The 23089-nt window shown below is 45.7% G+C and overlaps 1 long non-coding RNA gene across 1 annotated transcript; it reads right to left on the bottom strand.

Moving 5' to 3' along the window:
* Positions 1-440: 440 nt before the first annotated feature.
* Positions 441-20601, bottom strand: LOC134970045 (uncharacterized). The gene is made up of 4 exons (XR_010189631.1): positions 20517-20601; positions 20297-20379; positions 15800-15886; positions 441-682 (listed from the first exon to the last, which is right to left on the bottom strand). It is a non-coding gene; the product is annotated as an uncharacterized LOC134970045 (long non-coding RNA).
* Between the last annotated feature and the right edge of the window lie 2488 nt (positions 20602-23089).

Here is a 23089-nt window from a genome sequence, read left to right as displayed (position 1 = left end):
TAGAGGTCCTTTCAAACTTTTTCCTTTGGACCTGCAATAAAAATATCTCACCGTGTACACACATCAATATTACACTGCGGTATGTATATCCCTCTCCTGTGAATTTTTATTCAAGACAATGCAGAAAGCGTGCAGGAGACCGCTGCTGAATCAAATCAGGCTTCAAAATCCACTGCAGTGCAAACCCCAAATCCCAGGCAAGAACTCAATGCCTGCATGTTATGTTAATATAGTGAATGCACCATCTGTAAGCTTCCAATAACATTTCTGCCCATATAAGCAAACTGTATTGGGAAGAACTTGCATTGATCATTTACACTGCATGCTCCACGGTGGGAGTCCTATACAAATGTCAAAGCTTGGTTTAAGGACAAGACAGCAGCTGGTTTGCATAAAATAATAATATAATAATATGTCTATAAGCATTTACTCTCCTAAATCTGTTGATTGATTATTTTACCAAATTTTCAGAGACTCGGCCATCCTCCATGCAGATACCACCAAGCAGTGGAGGCGCACACTAACTGAGGCTCTCTATCAAGTAAAAGATCAGTTCCATCACCAGAGGTAAAATGCTGGTGTCTGATGTCCTGTTGTGAATGACTTGGATCAGGGCACTATCTAGGTCATTCAAGTAGAGTTGTGGGAGAGGCTGTCCCCCCATTCCTGCCAGATACTCCACCTACACATGGGATGACAAAAGAAGAAATGTTAAAGGGCTACTGTATAATTATATAAAATGCTAACTTTAAATAGCCAGATCCAATACAGAGCTGCTGACAAATACCTGTTCATGCAGTGATGTGTTGTTAGATATAGTAATACATGAAGAAAATGAATTAAGTGTGCTGGTTAGTTATAGCTTAGCTTACTCTGTTAATGCTTGGTGATGCTACGCAGATCATGTTTTATAACAGGTGTGTCAGGACTGGTTGTACACCAGTATAAATTAGCAGTGTGAGAGGTGATGCACATAATAAGATACAAATGTAGAGAACTAAGGGTGCCTGTGCGAAATAACTATGAATTTATGAAAAAGCAGCTGTTTGGCACGCTGGGGAAGATGTTTTAAGCCTGGAAAAGTGATAAAGTGGAAGGTGATAACGCACCAGGCAATCAGCTGCTGACTGCCAAGTTACAGGATGGATTTGAAAAATGACAGTTAGGAGCTGACTGGCTGGAGCATTATCACCTTCCACTGTATCACTTCTCCAGTCTTAATACATCTGCCCCTCTGTCTTCAGAATCAAAAAGATAATATGACCATAAACATCTTTGTTATAGATTTAGCAGCTGAAATTTCATTAGAGGCGTGTAAAGTGTAGATGTTCTCTTCCTATATATCAATTTTCTGTTGACATTTAAGTTTGCTGATAAAGAAACACTTTTAAAGTTGCAACAGCGGTCAATCGTACACTTCTCCTAATCGGCTCCTTCCTCTTAGTTGAGCCCCAGCAGCTACACTATGACACAGTTTTTCCCGTGGCTTCACGATTTTTTTAGGAAGCCCTGAAAATTGATGCTGCACCAGGGACTTGCAGTCAGGGGAGGCAGTGCCTCCCCTGTCTTTAATGATTACAATAATACAAAGAATATACTTATGATACTTTAGCCTTTGCATTATTTTGATCATTTTTTACCTACTAAAAACTGTTTTAAAAGTGTTTTAGAGGCACCGCTCTCGGTGCTTCCCGCTGTCAATGATACAGGGCCGGAAATGGGGTGCGGGGCCAAGCATAGGGCAGTCATAGCCCAAAAAAACAAAAAAAAAAACCCCAAAAAACAGAGGCAGCACCTCTATAAGTGCCGCTTTGACAGGGGTGTGCCGACAGCAAGCACATGCAAGCACGCCCCTGTCACCGAGTTTCATGTGATTGGGCAGTGGGCGCAGGGGTTAAAGTGGGCTGGAACTGGGCCCGGCGATAGGGGAGTACAAAGTTAAACCGTGGCGGGCCGCGAGTATCAGAGGGGCCCCTAGGTTCAGGGGCTCAAAAACCCTAAAAGTACATTTTAAATTGACCGTGCCAACAAACCGGTCGCAACATAAACCCCCTTCCCTCGTTGCTTCCACTTACTACCGTAACTTGGTCCGGTCCCGACTAGCAGTCCATGCTTCTTTGCTAAAAATGCTAATGAATGATGCTGCAACATCCTGACGCTGCGCTGCGGTGTCCCTTCCTTGCTTGTCTCTTCCGCTGCGGCCCGGACCACCTAAGATGAGGAGCAGGAAGAAATGCCACCCTCCCTTCAGGCAGCAGCAGCACCGCTGTCAGGCTCCGCTCGTTACACAGAGACCGTGGTAGTCCCTGAGGCAGCATTCTTAGCCTGCATTACGACGGGTGTGGTAAGTTAACATTGTATTTTTACTTTTTATTTTATTTTACATTGGAAACCTGGCTGTGATTACTTCCTGTTACAACCGAATGGTGGGGTCAGAGGTGAAATGATTGGGGGCACCAGGGAATGTCCTGCTGGGGGATCAGGCTCCTGGCACCCTCACTACGCCCCAGCAGTCACCATTCCACTTCCAGCTGGGGTCTCTCCAGGTGTGACCTGGCAGCAGCTGGGAGAACCGAGCCCTGAGGTCAGGAGACTGCAGCTGGCAGAGGGGCCCTTCACCATCACTGACATTTTTCTGAGCACGGACTCAGAACTTGCTATTCAATATATATTCATTCTCTCTCTCTCTCTCTCTCTCTCTCTCTCTCTCTCTCTATATATATATATATATTTTATGTGTGGGTGCTGGGGTTGAGGGTATAACGCTGTACTGGGCTCCAAGACTTCTGGGAGCGGGTGGTATGTTCGCCCCATGGGGACCCTCCCACGCTGCTGCAATTATTGCCCTGATGTCTGGCTGGCTCCTAGCAGCAGTGTTTAACATGATGTTAACTGGACATACTGTAAATAACTACAAGTCCCTGCTGCAAGACTACTGGCAGCAGGGACTTGTAGTTCTTTATGTTCAGTTACCGCAAACAAGTGCAAGGAGGTAGAACTACACCCTCCAGGAGCTGGGTGATGACAGCGATCTTCTGCTGTGTGGATGAGCACTGATATACGCCTGTGTTGTGTGCTACCGGGTCTGTTGCCAGGGGAATTGGTATCCCACTCGCCAGGACAGTGTTGCTGTGTTTGCACTTTTTTTTTTTAATAAAGTATTTTTATTCAGTAAAATGAAGAGTAAGGTACAGACATTGCAGACCAATAGCATATCACATACATCAGACATATCATAACTTCATATAAGATACAATTTAACATCAGTGGATTAACTGCTATGTCTATGAGGGAGTGAGCATGTATTTCGATTTTTCGGTCTATTATGATTCGCAATATCCGCAACCATTATGTACATCTCCATTACTTTTTATTAATTTTTGCCCTTAAGCTAACCAAGAAAAGAAACAAAAAACAGAACAAACATAACTAAAAACAAAGAATAGTAAGCACCTAGATAGAAGCGCATGAAGGAGCGATCATCTGATTCAGGAGCACAATAGTCATGTATATGCTTAGGCGAGCACACAGGGCTCCACTGCCAATCATCTTAAACGAATATCCTTAAGCTGTAAGTCATTTATGTGGTATCACTTCAGTTCACACTGTGATTAAGGGACTAGTTGGGAATGGGGAGAGTTCAGCCATGGAGACCAGACTCTTTCAAATTTGGCTGAAGCGTTTTGCTTCATATATATATATCTTTCTTTGAATATTGTATCGTTAATCAGGGTCTTGAGCGCAGATATTAAAGGGCCACTAGGGGCCATCCAGAGCCTCGCAATGCAAACCTTAGCCAAGGCACATACATTGCGAGCATAAAGACCCACCGAAACAGGCACAGAAGTAGAGCCCTCCATCCCCAAAATACAAAATCGCGGGATAAGCAGTCCGCCAGTCACTCCCGTATTCTCCAGGATTGACCTAACCCCCGACCAGAACATCCGCAACCTCGGGCAGTCCCACACTAGATGCCAGAATGTACCCACATCCACCCCACACTAAGGGCAGAGGCCAGTCCCCCCAGCCCCAAAAGTAGCCAGCCTAGTTGGAGTTATATAAATTCTATGTAGAATGAAAAATTGAATTTGCTGATACCTGAGAGACTTGGTAACTGTAGCAGGATATTCCAGAGCAAGGGTCCAGTCCTCCTCAGTTATTAGACCTATATCCTCCTCCCACTTCCCACGGAGATGTGTCAGAGGGTCCGCATGGAGTTTAGTTAGGAGATATCCATACGCAAGGGAGACCATCTTAGCCCGACCCAATGTAGCCACAAAGGTCTTGATGGGAAATGGGAGGATTCGTGGGGGGGACTCAGCAAATTGGGACCGGAGGGCATGACGAAGTTGAAGGTATCTGAAAAAGTAGGAGTTGGGTAAATCAAACTCATCTTTCAGCTGCTGAAAGGATTTGAATACACTATCTAGGTAGAGTTGGGATATAGAAACCACCGATCTAGGGGCCCATACCTCCCTCAAGTGCATGTAGTTCAGGAAGCCAGTCAGAGTACCAAAGGGGGGTATCTGGGTCCAGGTCGTCGTACCCCAAGAGAGCTCTCAGGGCCCGCCATATCTTTAAGGCCTGGAAAATAATAGGGGGGAGAAACCGAGCCATGTTCCCACTTAGCAGCACCTGCATAGGAGATAGGTGGGGGAAGTAGCAGCGAATAAACTCACAATGTAAAGAATCAGCGTCAGAATCCTGCGCCCATACACTAATATGAGTCAGCTGAGCAGCGTAGTAATATATCTGAAAATTAGGCAGAGCCAGGCCGCCGTCTGAACGCTGCCTGGTAAGGGTATTTAACTGTATTCTAGGGGGTAAATTTACTAAGCTCCCGATTTTGACCGAGATGCCGTTTTTTCATCAAAGTGTCATCTCGGTAATTTACTAAACACTAATCACGGCAGAGATGAGGGCATTCGTAATTTTTTGCAAGTCCAAGTAAAAAATTACGAATGAATACACCATCGGTCAAAACGCGGCTGTTTAAGTATGAATCTCGGTCATTTACTAAGAAGTGCAAAGCAAAAAAAAAAAAAAACACTGCCGTGAAAAATTACAACTCGTAAAAAAGTGCTAAAAAAAAACAGACCTTATTTTTTTCCCCGTGATTAGATAGGCATGCACGGATCCATGAGATCCGTGCATGTATATCAGTGGGAAGGGGTGGGAAAGTGCTTATTTTTTCAAAAAAAATTGCGTGGGGTCCCCCCTCCTAAGCATAACCAGCCTCGGGCTCTTTGAGCCGATCCTGGTTGCAAAAATATGGGGGGAAAAATGACAGGGGTTCCCCCATATTTAAGCAACCAGCATCGGGCTCTGCGCCTGGTCCTGGTCCCAAAAATACGGGGGACAAAAAGAGTAGGGGTCCCCCGTATTTTTAAAACCAGCACCGGGCTCCACTAGCTGGACAGATAATGCCACAGCCGCGGGTCACTTTTATATAGTGCCCTGCGGCCGTGGCATCAAAAATCCAACTAGTCACCCCTGGCCGGGGTACCCTGGGGGAGTGGGGACCCCTTCAATCAAGGGGTCCCCCCCCCCCAGCCACCCAAGGGCCAGGGGTGAAGCCCGAGGCTGTCCCCCCCCCCATCCAATGGGCTGCGGATGGGGGGGCTGATAGCCTTTGTTGTAAAAGAAAAGATATTGTTTTTAGTAGCAGTACTACAAGTCCCAGCAAGCCTCCCCCGCATGCTGGTACTTGGAGAACCACAAGTACCAGCATGCGGCGGAAAAACTGGCCCGCTGGTACCTGTAGTACTACTACTAAAAAAATACCCAAAAAAAGACAAGACACACACACAGTGAAAGTATAATTTTATTACATACATACACACATACATACATACTTACCTTAAGTTCCCACGCAGGTCGGTCCTCTTCTCCAGTAGAATCCAAGGGGTACCTGTTGAAGAAATTATACTCACGAGATCCAGGGGTCCAGGCTCCTCGGGAAATCCAGGGGTAATCCACGTACTTGAAAAAAATAACAAAACGGTGTCCCGACCACGAACTGAAAGGGGACCCATGTTTGCACATGGGTCACCTTTCCACGAATGCCAGAAACCCACTCTGACTTCTGTCTAAGTGGGTTTCTTCAGCCAATCAGGGAGCGCCACGTTGTAGCACTCTCCTGATCAGCTGTGTGCTCCTGTCCTCACTGACAGGCAGCACACGGCAGTGTTACAATGTAGCGCCTATGCGCTACATTGTAACCAATGATGGGAACTTTCTGCCCTGCGGTTGACCTAAAGTGACGTCACCGCTGAGCAGAAAGTTCCCAGCATTGGTTACAATGTAGCGCATAGGCGTTACATTGTAACACTGCCGTGTGCTGCCTGTCAGTGAGGACAGGAGCACACAGCTGATCAGGAGAGTGCTACAACGTGGCGCTCCCTGATTGGCTGAAGAAACCCACTTAGACAGAAGTCAAAGTGGGTTTCTGGCATTCGTGGAAAGGTGACCCATGTGCAAACATGGGTCCCCTTTCAGTTCGTGGTCGGGACACCGTTTTGTTATTTTTTTCAAGTACGTGGATTACCCCTGGATTTCCCGAGGAGCCTGGACCCCTGGATCTCGTGAGTATAATTTCTTCAACAGGTACCCCTTGGATTCTACTGGAGAAGAGGACCGACCTGCGTGGGAACTTAAGGTAAGTATGTATGTATGTATGTGTGTATGTATGTAATAAAATTATACTTTCACGGTGTGTGTGTCTTGTCTTTTTTTGGGTATTTTTTAGTAGTAGTACTACAGGTACCAGCGGGCCAGTTTTTCCGCCGCATGCTGGTACTTGTGGTTCTCCAAGTACCAGCATGCGGGGGAGGCTTGCTGGGACTTGTAGTACTGCTACTAAAAACAATATCTTTTCTTTTACAACAAAGGCTATCAGCCCCCCCATCTGCAGCCCATTGGATGGGGGGGGACAGCCTCGGGCTTCACCCCTGGCCCTTGGGTGGCTGGGGGGGGGACCCCTTGATTGAAGGGGTCCCCACTCCCCCAGGGTACCCCGGCCAGGGGTGACTAGTTGGATTTTTGATGCCACGGCCGCAGGGCACTATATAAAAGTGACCCCCGGCTGTGGCATTATCTGTCCAGCTAGTGGAGCCCGGTGCTGGTTTTAAAAATACGGGGGACCCCTACTCTTTTTATCCCCCGTATTTTTGGGACCAGGACCAGGCGCAGAGCCCGATGCTGGTTGCTTAAATATGGGGGAACCCCTGTCACTTTTTCCCCCATATTTTTGCAACCAGGATCGGCTCAAAGAGCCCGAGGCTGGTTATGCTTAGGAGGGGGGACCCCACGCATTTTTTTTTATTATTTTACAGTGTTTAATTAAAAAAATAAAAAAAATAAACCCCAGCACGGATCACACAGATCCGGCCGAGATTGATTGTAAAAAAAGTCGGCAGTGTTTTGCTAATCACTGCCGTAAAAATATAAAAAAAAACACGAATGACATCGACATCGGAAGAAAAGAAAAACCCGAATACGACAGCTTAGTAAATTAGTCGTAATAAATTCAAAAAGTTGCAGTTTTACACTTTCGATGTCATTCGTGATTGAACTTTGACCTTTTTCGGAAAATTACGAATGTTAGTAAATTTACCCCTAGGTCTTTTGTTGGCCCATATCAGTGAGGATAAAACGCTATTCAATTTCCTAAAGAATATTGGGTAGATATATACCGGGGACTGGAAATTATATATAAAAGTTTGGGCAGTATGATCATTTTAATGAGATTGACCCTACCAGACACCGTCAATGGAAGCCTACACCAAGTTTTGGATTTGCTCATGACCCACTGCATGGTTGGGTCCAGGTTCAGAGGGATATAATCAGAAGGGTCATTAGTTATTTGGATTCCAAGGTATTTAAATTGTGTTGTCCAACATAATGGCAGGGAGATTTTGGGAACAGTAGGAGGGGGGCCTATGACTGGCATAATGTATGATTTAGACCAGTTAATTCTAGCATAAAGAGCTATTCTATCCTCACGTGAGCCCGTACAGATTCCTGTAATATCTGGGTGCGATCTTACCAAACAGGCCAAGGGCTTGATGGCAAAGGCGAACAGCGTGGGGGATAGGGGGCAGCCCTGTCTAGTACCACGGGACAATTGAAAGGATGGGGATACATAGCCGTTCACCAAGATCCTGGCACTCGGATGTTGGTACAGTAATTTAGTCCATCTGATAAAGTTGGGCCCGAAGCCCATACAAGCCATCACCTCCCATAAATAAGCCCATTCAATGCTGTCAAAGGCCTTGGCCGCGTCCAGCGAGACCACAGCCGAGTCAGAAGGGGAGTCATGTGGGAGTTGCAAAATGGTATATAGTCTACGCAGGTTAATAGATGTGGACTTCCCTGGCATGAAGCCAGTCTGGTCCGAGTGAACGAGGGAGGTGATTACTGTGTTAAGCCGTACTGCCAATATCTTTGCCAGGACCTTAGCGTCGGTGGGAATCAGGGAGATCGGCCTATAGGAGTCTGGAGACCCAGGGTCCTTACCGGGCTTTGGAATTACTATTATAATTGCCTCTGACATAGAGAGGGGAAGCTCGTTATTGGCAAATATTTCTAAGTATAGGGCATGGAGTCTGGGCCCAAAAAAATCGATATGATTCTTGTAGACCTCGGAGGGAATCCCGTCAGACCCCGGAGCCTTGCCACTAGGGGACATGCCAATGGCCGCAGTCACCTCCTCGAGCGTCAAGGGCGCCTCCAGCAGCTCACAGGCCCCAGAGGAAAGTGCGGGCAGCGCAATACCCCCCAGGTAATATGATAGATCTAGAGTAGAGCACGTCAATTGTGAGCTATATATCTCAGAGTAATAAGATTTGAATAATTGCGCAATGTCTGGCGTGGTGTCAACAAAGGAGCCATCCCCATCAGACATGTGGGTGATCGTAGACCCAGGACGATCATAATGTATCAGACGAGCCAGGAGTCCCCCCGTCCTATCAGCCTGCATATAAATATTAGTAGCTTTAAAAAGGAGGGAGCGTGAGTTTTTATCGGACAGGTGGGCCATCCAAGCCGACTGAGCCACTAGCCAGCGTACCTTCGTCGCTGGGGCACCATCTAGCAAATATTGGGCCTCTAGTTCCCTGGCGTCGCTTTCAAGGGCCTGTTCTTTCTCCCTTGAGGACATTTTGTGAGCCGCTATGCGTCTAATATAGGAACCTCTCAAAAACGCCTTAAATGAATCCCAAACTATCGTACCCGGGGCTGACCCTACATTATCGTTAAAGTAGCAGCACAGCTGATGAGAAAGGAGGGGGGACATACACCGCCAAAATGTAATAGGGCTGGGAACTCACCTACACTCCATAAATACAAATCTTCCATACGGGTCAGTTTTAATCGATAACAACTCAAATTGCACTGACTTTTTAATCAGAACCGAGACACCCCTAGAAAAGGAGGAGTGAGAGGCATGGTAAGCCCATCCCACCCAGGCCCGTCGTAAGGACAGTAACCTATGTCCCTCCAAGTGGGTCTCACTTAGGCATGCAATATCCGGGTCATATTTTTTAATCATATTCAGAACCAAGGATCGTTTGATTTTGTTATTCAGACCTCGGACATTCCATGCCAGAAATTTTAGGTTAATCATGACCCCATGTAAGCTCTATGTACCACCCGGATAGACATCTCCCAAAATACATCTTGAGTTTCAGCATTATTAACACCAGCAACACATGACGTATATGAGCCCCGCGTTGTAAGCCATTGCATCTGAAATATTAAACATCCTTGCTTCAGAAAATACTTAAATAAGAAAAATAACAAACTAAAGAAAGAAAACCGAAAACAGCAAAAGGAGGCGCAACTAGCAGCTTCCCAACTAACCGTTCCCTCCCCGTACACCACCCCAAACTTCGGCATACTTATATCCCGAACAATCAACCCAAACTACCAAGCGTTAAGAATGCCTAGATTCTCAACTGAACCTCTAGCCCTCTCTAACCAACACCACTTGGACGTAAAAGTCTTGAGCCACCAATGCAAAGGAGGGGGGCTCCCCGATCTGCGATCGTTCCCTCCGGCAGACCAGGCCCCAGGCTCTTCAACGCAGGAGGTCAGTTCGGAGCCAGTTGCCGAGCACCCGGCGCAAATCTGTCCAGCCATTGGGCCGCCTCTCTAGGGGAATTAAAAAACTTGGTCTCCCCATCCGCCACAACCCGGAGCCTTGAAGGAAACAGCATGGAGTATGAAATGTTGAGGTCTCACAGACGCCGTTTAATGGGCATAAACTGGGCTCGGCCCTTCTGGACGTCTGCGGCAAAGTCCGGGAAGGCCGACACCTTCACTCCATTGCGGACCAACGGCCCCTTCGTGCGACCTAAGCGGAGAACCGAGTCCCGGTCCTTATAGTGCAGGAATTTAGCGATGAAGGTGCGAGGAGGGGCACCAGGAGGTAGCGGTCGAGACGGTATCCTATGTGCTCGCTCCACCGTGAATTGGGCCGTAAAGGACTCAGCGCCATACATCTCCTTAAGCCAGGATTCGAGGAAGTCCTCTGGCTGCGAACCCTCTTCTCTTTCAGGGAGGCCTACAAATCTTACATTATTTCTGCGCAGCCGTCCCTCCATGTCTAAAAGCTTGGTCTGGAGGGAGGAAACCTGCTGGGTCACCGTGGATACGGACTGCTTTAGGGGGCCACACATATCTTCCAGGTTGGAGACCCGTGTCTCCGCCTCACCCACTCTCTCTCGGATACGTTGAACATCTTGTCGGAGCAAGGAGAGATCGCACTGCACCTTCTCCATCTTATAGGAGAAACGTTGTTCACTGCCAGCTATAGCCTCCAGCACTTGTTGAATAGACGGCGCCTCCGCTGCCTCCAGGGAGTCGACAGCAGACTCAGGAGGGGAGGTCAAGTGTGTTGGAGAGGCTCCATGAGAAGGTGCCGATGTTACCTTGAGATTGGATTGTCTGGCAAATCTTTCTAGTTTGGCCGCGGCCGCACTCTGGCCGCCCTTAACCATATTGGACAGGAGCAGTCACACTCACCCCAAGTTAGGGTTGCAGTATAGAAGTGTAATTAGATGGCGGCTGCAGCAAGGTTGTGTATAATTAGTGGCAAGAACCAGCCGTGCCCGGTCTGTAGGTCAAAATATCAATGGATAGGAAGCACAGGCTCGTGTAAAAGTAACAGTACGGACGGGAATATCCTGTAGTAAATTCCGGGAGGCAAAAGTAGGATATTGGTGTGCAGTACACTGTAGGATATTAGTGCAGTACAGCAGTGTAGTCAGTTCCAATCTATATGCAACTCCTGTGTGGTAGAATGGAAAAGCTGTGTATTGGAAATAGCTGACTTTGTCTCCAATCCCAGGTGAATTTTAGCATAATTATTAAGAAATTAAGAATGGGAGAGAGCAACATGCAGTAGTGACCCAGTATGCAGAGACAGTTCACAGGGCACATGAGAATCCCCTTCAATGAATGTAGCCTTTCCAAGCATGGATAACAGCCCAGAGCAGTGGGGTCGTCTGTATAAGCTTCTCCCAAAATGGCCACAGTGCCCCTTCCCCTTCCCTAGGAGTACCTGTTTCTTCTTCGGGTATCAGGGCTCCGGGGCTCCGGGCCGCAGCCTGTCGGGGAGAGGAGAGGCAGCTTCCACCTCCCAGTCGTCCCGGGTGCTTGTCGGCAGCGGCAGCCCGCTGCTCGAGCTCCGTGTGTCACGCGGCCGAGGGCGCCGAAATTGAGGCCGGGGATCCGGAGGAGGCACAGGCCGCAGGGCCGGAAGTCCGCCGTCGCCGCCTCACGAGTCCCGGAGACTGCGGAGGAGGGTGCCCGCCAGTGCCCTGCAGTATGAGGGAGGTAATCAGCCTGGGTAGGGACACCAGAGGGGGTCAGGATGGATGAGAGGATTATTATAGCCGGGGAGCTCCCAAGATCCGCAACCTACTCCTTAGCTGCCGTGGCCACGCCCCCCTCTGTGTTTGCACTTTGCAGCATTGTCATCGATGTGGGCTGGGACATGCAGAAATGAGCAACCTGGGGAAAGAGTTGGTTCTGTGCTCCCACACAGCACACACTGAGTCACAAATACTTTTTTCAAATACTGAGGGGAACTGCTGCAGGAGGGTCACAGGAGCAAGGAGCTACTGCTGTGACACGGGCAGGGAGCTGCAGGAGGGACACAAGGGCATGGATCTTCTGCGAGGACACAGGGGTAGGGAGATACTGGTGGGATGCAGGGCACTTCAGCTGGCCACACACAGGCTGAAGCCCTGAGCAACAATATTAGTCCTGCATGCAGTTAGGAAAATTGAACCAAATAAGGTTAGGTGAATAAGGGGCACTACTATGTGATATAATGTGTATAAAGGGGATTAACATGTTATGTAATGTGAACACAGGAAACTACTATGTGGTGTAATATGAATAAGATTGTGCTACTATGTGGCATAATTTTAATTGGGGTTACTATTGTGTGACCATGCCCATTAAGTGTAAAACACATTCCTTTTTTTTCGCAGCGCGCCTTTGGTGCGCACTGTTCCTTTACAGGGTATGGGATGTAGGGCACTAATTTATAGTTTGCAGAGGGGCACCGAACACCCTAGCATCAGCCCTGGTTAGGAGACAGGGCAGGGTGGTGGTGGCATCGAGGGAGACAGGGCAGGGTGGTGGTGGCGTCGAGGGAGACAGGGCAGGGTGGTGGTGGCGTCGAGGGAGACAGGGCAGGGTGGTGGTGGCGTCGAGGGAGACAGGGCAGGGTGGTGGTGGCATCGAGGGAGACAGGGCAGGGTGGTGGTGGCGTCGAGGGAGACAGGGCAGGGTGGTGGTGGCGTCGAGGGAGACAGGGCAGGGTGGTGGTGGCGTCGAGGGAGACAGGGCAGGGTGGCGGCGTCGAGGGAGACAGGGCAGGGTGGCGGCTCGGCAGTGGTAGGGGTCATGGCTGGACTCGGTGGACATTATGGCTGCAGTGCCTCACCAGCCACTGACCTCACCGCACGCCACTGTGCTGCAATACAGCCTATGAGGGGCTTGCAACCTCTTATTGGTCTTTCTGCTTACACCCATTTTATAATGCACACTATACTACCGAAGCCAACCAAAAATAGTTTCAGCATGCAGTTCTCTCCAGGAAGGAGCAGGTCAGTGATATGCTCATTAACCACGTTACATACTAATTATCATCATATAATTGAACATTGATGTTGCTGACTGATATTACAAACATACCACATATGTAGAAAAAAATCCATAATAAATGCTAGTATGATTCTCTATCAAGGCATTCTCTATCCTTTAACAATAGGATGTATTGGAAATGTGGTGTGGACTATGGCATTAATCAGTTCAATGCAATCACTACTAGGAACCCCACTTTGAGGCCTGGCACAGAGAAGTAGTGTGTAACCTAACAATTCCCAAACTAATACAGTAAGCATTATACCTGTAATGTATTAGACTCTTACTCACGTCAGGGCTGTCTTTTCATATGGGCTCAATGGGCTCTTGCCCAAGGGCCCCAGGAGTATAAGGGCCCAAGGCTGATAGCTGAGGGTCTGCTCTTTCCAGGGATACCAGATTTTTGAAAATCGGACCTGGGGAACCGGAGATATCTGACTTGAAAGCAGTGGTCCCCATCCAAGCCTGTTAATTGCTATTCCCAGCCAGATATCTCAGGTTTTGTCTGACTTAGAATTTTTCCGAGAGTATACTCCAAAAGCTGGGACTCTCCCCTTTTGGTGGACACTGTCAGTTTGTCTTTACTATGCCCAGAACCAGAGATATCAGCCTTCCAGCAGCCAGTCCCTGCTCTAGCTCCACATGCCTGGAATGCAGTTTTAGATTTTCATTGGTGAATTTCTCTGGCTCCTGAACTCTGATCCCCAAATCCCCAGTACCTCCTGACAGGTGTCCCCAGTACCTCCTGAAAGGTGTCCCCAGTACCTCCTGAAGGTGTCCCCAGTACCTCCTGAAGGTGGGACTCTCCCAATGTTTTATCCCATTCAAAGCTAAGAAATATATTTTCAGGAACTTGAGATATTGTCAGTCAAGCAAGCTGCCCTCCCACCAGAAAATGATGATGCCCCTTCTACAGTTCAGTGTTCTCCCTCCCACCCCATCTCCCACCATCTGTGCAGTAAAGGAGTAATTAGGAGAAATTACTGCTCCAGGTCCTGCATGCTGAGCGAAAGATAGAACACCCCCTACTGCCCACGGGACATTAAAGCAGCCGCTGATAGAACCCCCTACCACTGGAGGATGTGTAGGGGGCCCAGTGCATTGCTGTGCCCAGGGGCCTACACTGCTGTTAAGATGGCTCTGACTCACGTTGTCCCTAACTGTACAAGCACTTGCTACGTTTTAAAAGATCACCATCAGATAACCGATTTGTACAATTTCCAAGTAAATGACTTGCTTTTTCAGCTATGCCTTTTGTATCATCAGGCTAAGCTACTTATTTATGGGAATTTTTTTTTTTTCTACAGACATGGGTTTTGTATGTTTATACATGTGAATTAAGTATATTTGTATATTCTTTTCTACCTCTCGGCAGCAATACGTTTGTAAACATGGTGTTCACTGTGGGCCATATAAAGAGTTAACAATGTTTTTGTCATTTAAAAATGATGTGGCCTAATAAGAATGATTAATTGGAATTTCTAAACATCTTCCTGAGAATATGTAAATGACAAACATTAGGAAATGTCAGTTACCATGTCAATATCCATGTACACCCAGTGTCTTATCTTGTTCACTCCACAGTTTTTCAAAGTTTTAATATGCGGACCTAAGGCAGCTCCACAAGCCGTAGCCATTTTTTTTTTTAGCAAACTGAAAGTGAGCGGTTGCAGTGGCTGGTTCACAATCTCGAAGAAGATAAAACACCTTATAGATTCAAATGAGAACTTTATCATCACTGATCTCTCTTAGGCCCAACCTTTCATCTCTTTAAAACACATGGCGGGTTTCCCAGAATCCTGCATGCTATTACATTTGGGTCCTAAGCTGGGTACACACTAGGCTCATGGATAGTGCATACACATTTATTGATCATTGTTGTGTTGTGCCTGACATCACAACTGGGCAGGCATTTACATTGTGCTGTCAGCCACCTGCGGCCTCTGCAACATAAGGGCAGGTCAGCAAAGTGCTTAAAACACTTACATTCTTACCAGCAAGAAACCACAATGTTTTTCTACAGCAAGGACACAATCACTAGGTATATAATGAATCTGAATGGAGAACACAAGGGCAGATGTATTAACCTGGAGAAGGCATAAGGAAGTGATAAACCAGTGATATGTGCAAGGTGATAAAAGCACCAGCCAATCAGCTCCAATATGTAAATTAACAGTTAGGATCTGATTGGCTGGTGCGTTTATCACCTTGCACATATCACTGGTTTATCACTTCCTTATGCCTTCTCCAGGTTAATACATCTGCCCCACAGTTCCCAATTCACCTTCATGATATGCTGAGTGTATCATTTCTTCAGAACACCATAGTTTTCTGGTCAGAAATGAAAGGGGAGCATGTATGCCCTTGCCTATAGGCATATATGAGGAAGCTGACCAACAGATATTACCGAGGGTCTTTAATAACTTCACAGTCGCAAATTATAACTGGCATTTGGTTAGTAATTCATACAGATATGTAATTTTAGCCTAGGTATACAAAACTCTGCCAAGTGTATTACAGAGCACTAAAATGACCTGATACAATTACGTACAGCAGACTGGTGAGCAGATCACAGCGCCTTCCTCCATTACACCATTAGAAGGGATACAGCCTGTAAGACAGATGACTGGAAGAGTCTTACCTCTGTACATTTCACTGTTTTATTCAAAATCAGTTTCCTGACAAATCCTTTCACTTGGAATTCCTTCCATCAATAGGGCTTATGATCCTACAAAACAAATACTCAACAATCACCAAATAGCAGGCAATGAAAAAGCCACCAGTACTCAGACATTGGGCCTAATTCAGACCTGATCGCTAGGTCTGCGATCAGATAGCCGCCACCCATAGATAGTAAAAACCCGCCCCATGCAAGTGTGCGAATGCATGCTTACGCCGGGTGAAAACTTCGCCAGACAGCAGACATCTGCAACTTCGTTCGCAACTCACTCACCATCGAATGATATTTCCAGTCTGTACATAGCCCGGGACTTACTCCTACAGTGCAGTACAAACAGGCTGATGGGGGCCGGAGCGGACATCACACAACCTCCCAGAAAAAAGCCAGTTACCACCCCCAAACGTCCGCTTCCTGTCAATCAGCCTGCGTACGTCTAGCGATCTAAATAATTATTTTGGAGTTTGGCCTTCCGCCTGCGCATTGCGATCCATAAGCGTGCGCAGTTGTTCGATAATCGCCCGTAATGCAAAATCACACAACAGCAACAGAGCCGGATGGGCCCCCCGGCTGGAGCTGCTGCTCAGTGTCCAGAGACGATTCTTCCCATCTCCAGGCTCCACGAACAGCAGCAGTGACAGATGCTGCTGCCAGCGGAGCCTCATGAGTAGAATCCTCCCCAATGCCTGCAGGAGTGCACCCGTGTCTGTACGGTAGCACCTTCATCCCATTCGCCGAAAGTACCGTCCTACTCACTGTCTACACTCCGGTGGCAGCGGCAGCGACAAGTAGACAATGCTGCTGAAGCGCAAAGAGGTTGAAGCTGCCTCTATGTCTATGCTGCGACACGCCATTCAGTTCAGTGAGTTAATTATGTAAATTCATTAAATAGATTTTATATGGTGAGGGTGAGATAAGTTCATTAAATATAAAAAGGGTGAGGGAAGGATAGTTAAATATATAACAAACGGGATAGAGGGATGGGTAATTAAATGTATAAGGGGCTTTGGGGAGGGAGATGATTAAATATTTTATATGAGTGGTGAAAAGACCATTAAATATAATGTATAAGTGGTGGGGGGTCATTAAATACAGTATATTATACAAGGGATGGCGGTGATGAGTTGCGGGGGGTACAGAGAACGTGAGGCGGTACTTATGCCATTGTAAGGCCGCTTTGTTCAGTTGCCAGTAGTGCTGCACATTTGCATTGCATATTGATTGCTTTCTGCGGGCACCCGGTGCTATTGGATATTATACTGGGAGAGCCGGACCATGATGCTGTTCCCTAACCTCCCACCCCATCCCAGCAGCCTATCCCTAACTTCCCACAGCCAAACCCTAACCCTCCTTTCCCGCAACCTAACCCTAACCTACCCCTGAGACTTACATTCAGGATGTCGGCTGTTGGGATTCCAACGTCTGTATTCTGACAGGTGCTGATATGAGGGAGAGGGCCCCCCTGTATTAAGTGCCCTAGGCCCCCCGAAGGCTTAATCTGGCCCTGAACAGCGATCAGGTCTGAATTAGGCCCATTGTTATCAGGGGAGAGAATTTGCTGCACCATAAAAGCAGAATATGGCAACAGCTGTGTAGAAAGAATGGCAAAGAACAAAGAGATAGAGAAGACTCTACCAAAGGGCCTTTAAATTGACCCCATAATAGCTATGAAGAGAGGGTGTTACATACCTCCCAACTGTCCCGATTTTCGCGGGACAGTCCCGTTTTTTGGGGACTGTCCCGCTGTCCCACCCGTGGGGGTCCTGCGGTGGGGGGGTCAGTTGGGAGGCTCTGTCAATCGCTGCTCTGCTCAGCATGCGCACAGCGTCTATTCAGTGGAGTCAGAGGGAGAGGGAGCACGCCAGCGGCTCACAGAGCGCTGGGCATGCCCCCTCAGTGACGAAACGGGGGCGTGGCTCGCGATCGCGGGTCCTCCCGTGAAGCCACACCCCCTTTCATAGGCCACACCCCTTTTCGGGAGCTTCGCCGGGCGAGTGTCCCGCTTCACAAAGAAACAAAGTTGGGAGGTATGGTGTTAGACATACAATATGCTGTACATTAGATATTATACCAGTAAAACATAATAGATTTACTGGAATGGAGACTGGAAATTATAAAAGTCATAAAGCATATACAGGTTGAGTATCCCTTATCCAAAATGCTTGGGACCAGAGGTATTTTGGATATCGGATTTTTCCGTATTTTGGAATAATTGCATACCATAATGAGATATCATGGCAATGGGACCTAAATCTAAGCACAGAATGCATTTATGTTTCATATACACCTTATACACACAGCCTGAAGGTCATTTTAGCCAATATTTTTTATAACTTTGTGCATTAAACAAAGTGTGTCTACATTCACACAATTCATTTATGTTTCATATACACCTTATATACAAAGTCTGAAGGTCATTTAATACAATATTTTTAATAACTGTGTGTATTAAACAAAGTTTGTGTACATTGAGCCATCAGAAAACAAAAGTTTCACTATCTCACTCTCGCTCAGAAAAGTCCGTATTTCAGAATATTCCGTATTTCGGATATTTGGATATGGGATACTCAACCTGTACAAAAAAGGTATTATAGGTTTATATTTTACTCAGACAAATAGGGATAACATGACCCAATAAGAATCTGCTGTGATCCCTTGTGGATTGTTTTCAGATGGATGAAAATCTTGACTTTTAGTTATGAAAGCAAAAACATTCTGAAATGACTTTAAAATAATAAAAAGTTTTTTTTTATTGAGTTACTTCAAAGCAACGTTTGTATTTGTTGTAACACTAGTAGCCAATCATAAAAGTAGAATGATCACATTTCCAGTTGTGTAATGGTGTAAGACAGGGCTACATGTGACAAGGACAGCGCCATAATGTGCTGAGGAGCAGTATGGCAGCAAGTGGGAATTTATTTAGATAAATAGTATAAGGAATCGCTACCTGTTATGTGCTAGGCAATGTTGTGTAAGAAACTCTTGGTGTTATATTTACTAAAGTGCAGGTTTATAGAAGTGGAGATGTTGCCCATAGCATCCAATCAGATTTTACTTATTTATCTAGCACCTTCTAAAAGATAATAGCTAAAATTTGGTTGCTATGGGCAACATCTCCACTTCTCTAAACCTGCACTTTAGTAAATATACCCCTTGTAGTCAAAAGCAATGCTACAGAACAAAACATCCAGTCCTGGCCTGTCTGGTGGGGACTGTGAGGTAATGCTGTGATGTCATAATGGTGGCAGCCAATGGTGGCAGCCTAGAGCAAGGCTGTGCTGTATCACTCATACACCTCCCGAGCTTTAGCAATGCATAGATCACCAACCAAAAGAGATACTCACATAAGGTTAGTGACTGTACAGACATAAGGGCAGATTAGTGTGATGCGACGGCAGACTTGGGAAGTGACTATTGTATTATATGACCTATTACCTTGAGGACAGGACAGTACTGGATAAAAACAAGATCTCACACCTACTGGGGCAGTACCATACTCAGCAGCTACTAGGGCTGCATCTGGGATCTCTGTTTGGAAATGTTAGGAGAATATGTCTGGATGGCACAATATGTCCCTTATCTGAGACATCTGTTTCGAGATGTTTCATGAGCTCTGGATGGCATTATGTCCCATTATGCCCCGCCTCCTAAGTCCCAGTATGCGGACTGTTCCAGTTTTTTTAATGTGCAGAGGTGTGATAGATGTATATTGTGCTTTAGCCATTACTTTTGTTTTTCAAAAAGTCAGAAAGCATATTAAAAAAGGTTAAAAAAATAGGTTATATTTTACTCCGAAAAATAGGGATACCATGATCCAATAAGAATTTGCTGTGTTCCCTTGCGGATTATTTTCGGATGGATGAAAATTTTGACTTATTTATGAAAGCAAAAACATTCTGAAATGACTTTAAAATAATAAAAAGTTTTTTTGTTTTTTTTTTGTTTCTCCAGAGCAACGTTTTTATTTGTTGTAACACTTGTAGCCAATCATAAAAGTAGAATTATCACAGCAGCCCAACGTATTACTGGAGAGAAGTGTATCAATAATGTAATGGGCAGTGACATTTCCAGTTGTGTAATGGTGTAAGACAGGGCTACATGTGACAAGGGCAGTGCCATAATGTGGTGAGGAGGAGTATGGCAGCAAGTGGGAATTTAGATACTAATCATTAAATAGTATAAGGAATCGCTCCCTGTTATGTGCTAGGCAATGTTGTGCAGGAAACTCTTTGGTGTATATTTACTAAAGTGCAGGTTTACAGAAGTGGAGATGTTGCCCATAACAACCAATCATATTTTACTTATTTATTTAGCACCTTCTAAAAGATAATAGCTAAAATTTGATTGGTTGCTATGGGCAACATCTCCACTTCCATAAACCCTCACTTTAGTAAATATACTCCCCTGAGTCAAAAGCAATGCTACAGAAGACAAAACATCCAAGTAATTTGTTTAACTTACCTCATTATGTCGCTTTGACAGTATCTTTATGTAGCTTTTTTCCCATCTCCATGTGGTATTATATACTGGTAATTTCTAAGGTACTAAGAAAACACAATAAAAAAACCAAAAAAACCCACATTGTGTTAGTACACTAAATAGGTCACTGTCATAATGGCACTTATATAAACATCAATGTAGAGTAAAAGTATGCCCAAAAAATGTAAATACATTTACTTACTGATAACAAGTTAATGATAGTGTGTCCTATCTCCCCAAATACAGATTTTCGATATCTGTGGCTTGTTGTAGGACAAGGATATACTGGAGGAATCAAAGAGAGAGAGAATAAAAACATAGTATAGCCAGGGATGGCAACAGACATCTTGGGGCCCCATACACTAATATCTATGGGGGCCCCTCAGCCCCCTCGATGTGTACTAATATATATATATATATATATATATATATATATATATATATAGCTATATCTCGATAATCCGGCATGCTTGGTTTCGACACAGTGCCAGATTACCAGTTTTGCCGGACTATCAGTATTATCGTCGGTGGTGGCATCAGATGCATCCGGACTTCCCTTCCTAATTCTGCTGAGCAGCCCTCCCGTGGCCTAAATTTCCCCCACAGCACCTACAGCTCCAGCAGCCCGACTCCCCCAGCAGCATTACTAAGCCTCCTGCAGTCTAACTAAGCCCATCCACAGCATAACTAAACCCTCCTGCAGCCGGCGTCTCCGCCCCGGTATCCGGCGCCTTCCATGCGTGTCATGGGTTGCGCCGCGCCAGTTCGTCATGGTAACCAGGATGCCCAGCGCGGCTCCCATCATGCGCTGTAATAAGAAACAAGTGACCTGATACAGACCCCTTTCACCTCCCTCAGCACCTGATGTGTCCCGATTAAAAGAGGTGTTGGATAAATGAGTGTGTGTGTGTGTGTGTGTGTGTGTGTGTGTGTATATATATATATATATATATATATATTTGTTTTTACAAAGCAACATTTATAGATACAAATACAAAATTACATGATACAGAGTAGCTGGGATTTCCTGTCAGTCACTCACTGAGATATGCGGGCTGGCAACTCCGTCAGACTCCCAGTGGCATCATCAGGTCACGTCCCCCGGTGGCGTCTGTCAGGAAAAACAAAGACGGGTTCAGTCCTTAAACGTAAGTTGAATAAATGCAGAGTGCCTGCTGCTCGCGCGAGCCTGCCTGCATCTCCCCTCGGCTGTCTCACAGTCTAAAAAAACCCCCAAAACAAAACAACATTTGGCCCATCATGGGGTGTTTCTGTGTACTCAGAAACCCCCTGCGTGCTCCACTGCCTCCTGAAATGCAAACTGGAAGTGCCCTGTTCCCATTACTGGAGCGCCAACACATATACAAACATAGATACATATAAACAAATATACAGTATATATATATATATATATATACACACACACACACATATATATATATATATATATATATATACATACACACACACACACACACACACACACATATATATATATATATATACACACACACACACACACACACACACACACACACACACACACACACACAACACAATAGAAGAATCGGCGCCAAGGGGTCCTATCAACACCCAATTTTATAACCCTTACATGGTTAACAATATTTAAAACAAAATAATAACATGTTCCATCAAATACAATTTATTAAAAGACATAATAACTTCAAAGTCAATATTGATACAGAGGAGATGTGTTATTCCACACTTTAAGCAGTATGACTCTTAGGGGGTACATCAGGGGTACATCTCAAATGACTGGAACATACAGTTGTTTATACGGATAGTAAAATACTGTAAGACTCGTTCATGCGTGCTTGGTGGGAAATCCCATATATCACCGGGGCTTTCTGGTATACAACCAGTTTGGCCTTATAGTGAGAAAACTTGTAAAAGAAAAATTCGGATACCCAGGTACAGAAAAATCACTTAGATAGGGAACCTTTCTGTGAATCAGCAGTAAATGCTCAGTACCTTTGCACAGGTTGATTGAAACGTTGATATACAGAGGTTGTGTCTTTCCTATCACGGAGTCCCGAGTGCCGAACCTTTGCTACATACATATACATATATACATACACTATATATATATATATATATATATATATATATATATATATACACACACACCCCCAGTCTGTGTGTGTGTGTGTAAATATATCATCGAAAAAATGGCTGCGCCACGCGGAGTCTTAACCACGCATAGTGTACTTAAAAATTCACAACAAGCTTCAACGTTCTGGGGCTGTCTTGTCAAGGTGAGTAACAAAGACTAAACAGAAAAAACTTACCTAAATACCTGGAGAAGCCCGCCAAGAGCTCAGCATCAGCCGGAGTCCTGTGTCTCCATCCCAGTATCCGGTGCCTTCCATGCGGTTCATCGGTTGTGCCACGTCAGGTCGTTATGGTAACCAGGATCCCCAGTGCGGCTCACATCATGTGCTGGAATAAGAAACAAGTGACCTGATACAGACCTCTTTCAGCCAACTAATACATATCAGTGTTATAAGAGACTTGACATAAAATCAAACATGGCTATATACATCTTAGATGGGTAGTGTGAGGTCCCCATGTTTACTAATAGATCAGATGTTAACGAAACTTATATACAACTACCACAGTGGACATATATATCAAACTTAAAACAGTGTCAGTCTGTTCACCATCTATCCACAACCACCTAACAAGGTTCCGTATTGGTGTATCAATAAGATATACTATAAGGAATAGAAAATATCATGATGCATGATAGTGTTC

This window comes from Pseudophryne corroboree, chromosome 11, assembly GCF_028390025.1.
Source record: "Pseudophryne corroboree isolate aPseCor3 chromosome 11, aPseCor3.hap2, whole genome shotgun sequence".
NCBI classification, from domain to species: Eukaryota; Metazoa; Chordata; class Amphibia; order Anura; family Myobatrachidae; genus Pseudophryne; species Pseudophryne corroboree.
Note: the sequence above shows the minus strand (reverse complement) of the source record. Positions and strands in the feature narration are given on the sequence as shown.